At 37.3% G+C, this 5,611-nt stretch overlaps 1 long non-coding RNA gene across 2 annotated transcripts; it reads left to right on the plus strand.

Moving 5' to 3' along the window:
* The first annotated feature begins 228 nt into the window (after positions 1 to 228).
* On the plus strand, positions 229 to 5,370 carry LOC142931519 (uncharacterized). 2 transcript variants are annotated; one of them, XR_012947358.1, is made up of 8 exons: positions 229 to 281; positions 799 to 908; positions 990 to 1,030; positions 1,163 to 1,238; positions 1,332 to 1,448; positions 1,613 to 1,728; positions 2,242 to 2,428; positions 4,827 to 5,370. It is a non-coding gene; the product is annotated as an uncharacterized LOC142931519 (long non-coding RNA). The 2 variants fall into 2 exon arrangements; XR_012947359.1 differs by having other exon boundaries at positions 230 to 281; positions 1,335 to 1,448.
* Positions 5,371 to 5,611: the final 241 nt, after the last annotated feature.

Below are 5,611 nucleotides of genomic sequence, written 5' to 3' on the forward strand. Positions count from 1 at the left end.
CAGCAGTATTAGTGACATGTACAGAGAATCTGCTTCTCCTCAGTCATCAGCTGTTCCAACTGAATCACATGACTGTGGCCCTCACCTGCATGACTCAGAAAATGTTATAGAGACCAGCACAGATAAAGGTGATATGGATATTTCTGAAAACTTCAGTGATCTTTTTCTCTGTTTATTCTACTTGAAATTGCAGGGACAGTTTATACTACCTGCTTGGACCAAACTAACTTCACTGTTTAAAAATGACACACCATTATCAGATGAGGACATCAGCAAAGTTTGTGAGTCTTTGAGAATTTGATCTTTTCTCTGCATGTCATAGAGGGCCAATGAGGACAGCATACTCAAGAGCTCAGTCTTTCAAAAAAGGGTTCAACTATGTGGAGCCTAAGAAAATGTTTTTAGGACGAGATGAGAACAGGACTGATATGTTTTCATATTATGTGCCTGTGAAAGAGACTTTAACCCTTTAGGCTCTGCAAAGACAATACATAAAATATTAGCTGTCTATGTATCTGATGATAATTTGCCAGTTCATGTAAGGTCTGACACAAACCACATGTCACTTGTTTTATTGTGTAGAGAGAAAGATTTCAAAACATTTGTGTTCTCTGAATTACTAACAGACTTGAAGGATTTGGAGGAGAACGGGATCGTAGTATCAGATGAAACAGTAGTCAAAATAACCTTATATTGCATTGCAATTTGGGCTCTCATGGCATTGGTGCCTTCACTGAAAATTTCAGTCACTCGCAATATTTCTGTAGGTACTGCCTAATAATCCGATCTGAATTTCAGGGTGACGATCCAAATCTGTGCGGAGCAGAGCGCACCATTGACAGCTACAACTCTGCTGTTGATCGCCTCCAGACCCAAGATAAACCAGATGTGGAAGGAGTAAAGTTCAAGTCAGTATTCAATTCTTTGAAATACTTGAATGTCTGTCAAAAGAAAGACAATTTGTTCCAGTGCTTTTGTGAAACTTCTAGGTCGAAGGCAGGTGGCATTGCTAAGAAGAATCTCCTTTAAAGTAAGTAAATTGTACACATATCTAACAAATATCTGAACATTTTAATTGGTACAAGAGCAGTTTGTGCAGATAATTAAGACAATTTACTCTAATCTTGCAACATTGAATTAATTTGCTCCTGCCACCTTTCAGACATTGCATTCAAACTCTAGTGGTTGTGGACTTGGATGGGAACAACTTGCTGGCTTTTATGACAACCAGGAAAACGGTGGGATTTTAATCCATTTAAATGCCCAAAGCAAGCAGTTGTTTTTTTTACTTTTAAAGATGATTTTTTTGTCATTCGTGTTTTATTGGACAGCAGAAGTAGAGAGACAGGGACCACAGTGGAGTGAGAGGGGATGATCTGCAACACATGGCCCAACGGGAATCAAACCTTTGTTGCTGCGATAACAATATGTGGTACGGGCTAAACCAGGTGAGGCACTGTTTTTATTTTTGAGTGTGAATTTAGCCATTTCATTTTAATTTGCAACCTTTGCATTGAAAAGAGTAAAAGTTGATGCTTGACATGATTTCATCTTTCACTTAAGAGGATGTATGTCCACCCCTTGTCTTTTTTCTCTTTATTCTTTCTTTCAGGTGTGATTACGACTACCAGCGGTTGTACTTCAGATGGACCTCATCACCCTCTTTGCTGTCCTACTAGTGTAACCTTATGATCGGATACATACAAGTGTTGTCAAGGATAAACAGAGGTAAGTTGTTGTAAAGTTCAATGTATGTTCATTTAACAAGAGAAGGCTTTAGGGTCTTCTATTTTTGTAAGCACTGTTTAGCCATTTCATGTTCAAACAGTGTATGCATGTATTGTTGATGTTAAGTACTGCATAAAACTAGGCATTTCATGATCCAATGTGATTTTAACTTCTTGCCAGAATAACCTTTTTTGACATACTGTGAATTTATTTTGACTTTATTGACATACCATACGTATTATGGCTATTTCTTATTCATGAATCATATTTGTAGCTTGACCTTTTTATGAAATCTTTAACCCTACTCTTTGTTTACCCTTTGGTAAGTTTGTTCTGTTTTACCCTCTTTAATGTTTTGTGTTTTTATAGTTTGATTGTTTTTTGTGTGAAGTATGAGAACCATTTTGCAACTGTGTAAGTGCTATATAAAGTTATATTATTGGTGATGTTACTGTTATTATTATTGTTAGTATTGTTAATGTTTTCTATGTTGTCTTTTTTTCTGGCTGGAAGATCATGCTAGCCCACAGCGAACACCAGATTGACTTGTGAGTCTTCAAGCAGAAATTATGACAACACCTGCCTAAAGTTCCAGTTTCCTGAACAGCATACCCTGTCTGTATGAGACTCTGTCCCACCTGTCTTCAGTCAAGTCTGGACCCAATGACTCAGACACCAGTCTTGTCAAGGCTAATTAGAGGTAAGCAGTGCGATAGGTGCAACTCAAACTTCACTCAATCAATCATCCTCAGGTGCACGGTCTGAGCCAACCGCTTCATGCAAACATAGATGAAACCACTGGAATATAGTTTTGTATTAGTACTATTTGTTTTTTAGTGCTCTGAACTGATATCCCCCTTACATTACGTTTCACGTAGCAGTAAAATGTCATTAATTCTGTGTACTATCTTTCCAAAATCCACCCAAAAGGGGTTTGCACCTGTGTCTTTGCACCCAAGTGGGCCCTACAGTGCACTCTTATGTTTATTTGATGGTAAATGCTGGGGGTCATTGTTTCCTATTGAACTGGGTCTCCGCCATACAGTTTGATTTTTGTTAACGAGAAGGCAGTTATATTAGCTATTGTACACTGAATAGCTCAGTTATTCAAATGCAATACAACTCAACAACAGGATACAGCTTACTGTATTCTAGTTTCTCTATTTATTTTGCAACAGTAATGTAATTGATTTTAGAGATATTTAAAAGGTCTTAAAAGTCATTGAATTAAAAAAATTAAAACAAAAAATGTAGAATTGATGGAATTAATAAGATGTGCAGATACCCTGGTTGTATCAAACATGATGATTGTCTTTACACTGTGTGCACAATTAATAGGCAAGTTGTATTTTTGAGTATTAATTGTATTGAACAACTACAGAGCTCTCGGTCAATCCAAAATGTTATAAACCTCAAACCTGAATATTTAATAAAGTAAAAGTGAGGTTTTGGTTTTCTTAGGAGAATATATATGTGTGCACAATTATTGGGCAACTATTAGTGTGCACAATTATTAGACAGCTTCTTTTCCTCAGGCAAAATGGGCCACAAAAGTGATTTAACTGACTGAAAAGTCAAAAATTGTATAAAAAATAAATAAAAGTCTTTCAGAGGGATACAGCACTCTTGAAATTGCTAAGATATTGAGGCTTGATCACAGAACCATCAAACGTTTTGTTGCAAATAGTCAACAGGGAAAGTAAACGTGTTGAGAAAAAAAGATGCAAATTAACTGCCAAAGATTTGAGAAGAATCAAACTTGAAGCTACCAGGAACCCATTATCCTCCAGTAGTCATATTCCAGAACTGCAACCTACCTGGAGTGCCCAGAAGTACACGGTGTTCAGTGCTCAGAGACATGGCCACCGTAAGGAAGGCTGAAACCCGACCACCACTGAACAAGACACATCAAGACTGGGCCAAGAAATATCGGAAGACAGATTTTTCAAAGGTTTTATGGACTGATGAGATGAGAGTGACTCTTGACGGTCCAGATGGATGGGCCCGTGGCTGGATCAGTAACGGGCACAGAGCTCCACTTCGACTCAGACGCCAGCAAGTTGGAGGTGGGGTCCTGGTATGGGCTGGTATTATTAAAGATGAGCTAGTTGGACCTTTTCAGGTTGAAGATGGACTCAAAATCAACTCCCAAACCTACTGCCAGTTTTTAGAAGACACTTTCTTCAAGTAGTGGTACAAGAAAAGGTCTGCAACTTTCAAGAAGACCATGATTTGTATGCAGGACAATGCTCCATTGCCCTGCATACAAGTACTCCACTGCATGGCTAGCCAGTAAAGGCCTTAAAGATGAAAGAATGATGACATGGCCCCCTTCCTCACCTGACCTAAACCCTATTGAGATCTTGTGGGCCCTTCTTAAACGGGAGATTTACGGTGAAGGAAAACAGTCCACCTGGGAGGCTGTGGTTGATCGTCAACAGATCAAGAAAGTGACAGAATCCATGAATTGAAGGCTTATTACTGAAAAGAAGGGGGGCTATAGTGTCACAGATTATTTTATTTTTTTTAAAATATCAATAACGTTTATTTGTAAATTTTGAGTTGTTTGTTTATTATTCTCACTTTAACAGATAAAAATAAACAAGTGAGATGGGAACATTTTTCATTTAGTTGCATAATAATTGTGCACACTAATAGTTGCCCAATAATTGTGCACACATAGATATTCTCCTAAGAAAGCCAAAACCTCACTTTTACTTTATTAAATATTCAGGTTTGAGGTTTATTAACATTTTGGATTGACCGAGAGCACTGTCGTTCAATAATAAAATTAATCCTCAAAAATACAACTTGCCTAATAATTGTGCACACAGTGTATTGTTTGGAGGCATCTGTGTATTTAGGCTGCCTGTCGACAGAAATTAAACACATGCTGATGATGCCTTAGTGCTGAAATGTGTAGTTTTTTTACCATTCGACCTGATAGTTATTATTTTTTATTAAGTATAAAGTGCTGGTTTCTTCTAGGTCATTGGAGCTCAGTTTAACAGCAGAAGGCAGTAAATGTTTCTGTGTAGGCATCATGTTGAAGCACTGCATCAATCTAACTTTGCCTTTGTTTCTGTTTTTGGGTGCAGAGAGGATCATTCCAGTCCACAGTGAATACCTGATGGTCAACATACGAGTCCTCAAGCAGAACTGGTGAAAATACACGCTTCATGTTCCAGCTTCCTGAACTTCATGTCCATGTGAGACGCTATACCATGTTGAGTGCCCTCTTCAGTCAAGTCTGGACTCAGTGACTCATTACTCTTGATCAACTCAGGGCAAGTGGCTAATCCTTTCATGTTTATTCATGGTTATCCTTCATATATATATGGACACATGCTGTTTCTTCAAGATCTCAACACTGCTTTGTGAGTATATTATACAAGATATTGTATCAGTTCAACCTGTTTTTCACAGAGAATGTTAGTTTCTTAAGGTATATCAATGATGGTCTGTACCTTGATTTACAATCTGCTTTATTTGATATTTCCTTTGTAATTTACAATAATCAGAAGTTGACTGAAATCTATGCCAACCAATTGTATTACGTTCTATGTTGTACCGTATTTTTGTACCGTGATGTCTTATACATTGTCACTATATTTTTTACGGTAAAGTTCTGGCAACCACAGCTGCCGGTAATTTACCGTTAAATTGCATTTTTCAATAAAATGCCGTAATGTATCATACAGTTGTACTGTGTTTTTTACTGAGAAAAACTAATTAGCTTCACAATATAGTTGCTGTTTATAAGGTTATTTACCGTAAACACGTTTATAACATGGCTGTTATTTCTAAAGCAAATTACCGTAAACAGGTTTATGAAATCTGTTTTTTTATAGTAATTTACCGTAAACAAAAAACAGTTCTCAAC

The sequence above is a fragment of the Anarhichas minor genome, unplaced genomic scaffold, assembly GCF_050575085.1.
Source record: "Anarhichas minor isolate MPS153535 unplaced genomic scaffold, ASM5057508v1 ptg000052l, whole genome shotgun sequence".
In the NCBI taxonomy this organism is placed as follows: domain Eukaryota; kingdom Metazoa; phylum Chordata; class Actinopteri; order Perciformes; family Anarhichadidae; genus Anarhichas; species Anarhichas minor.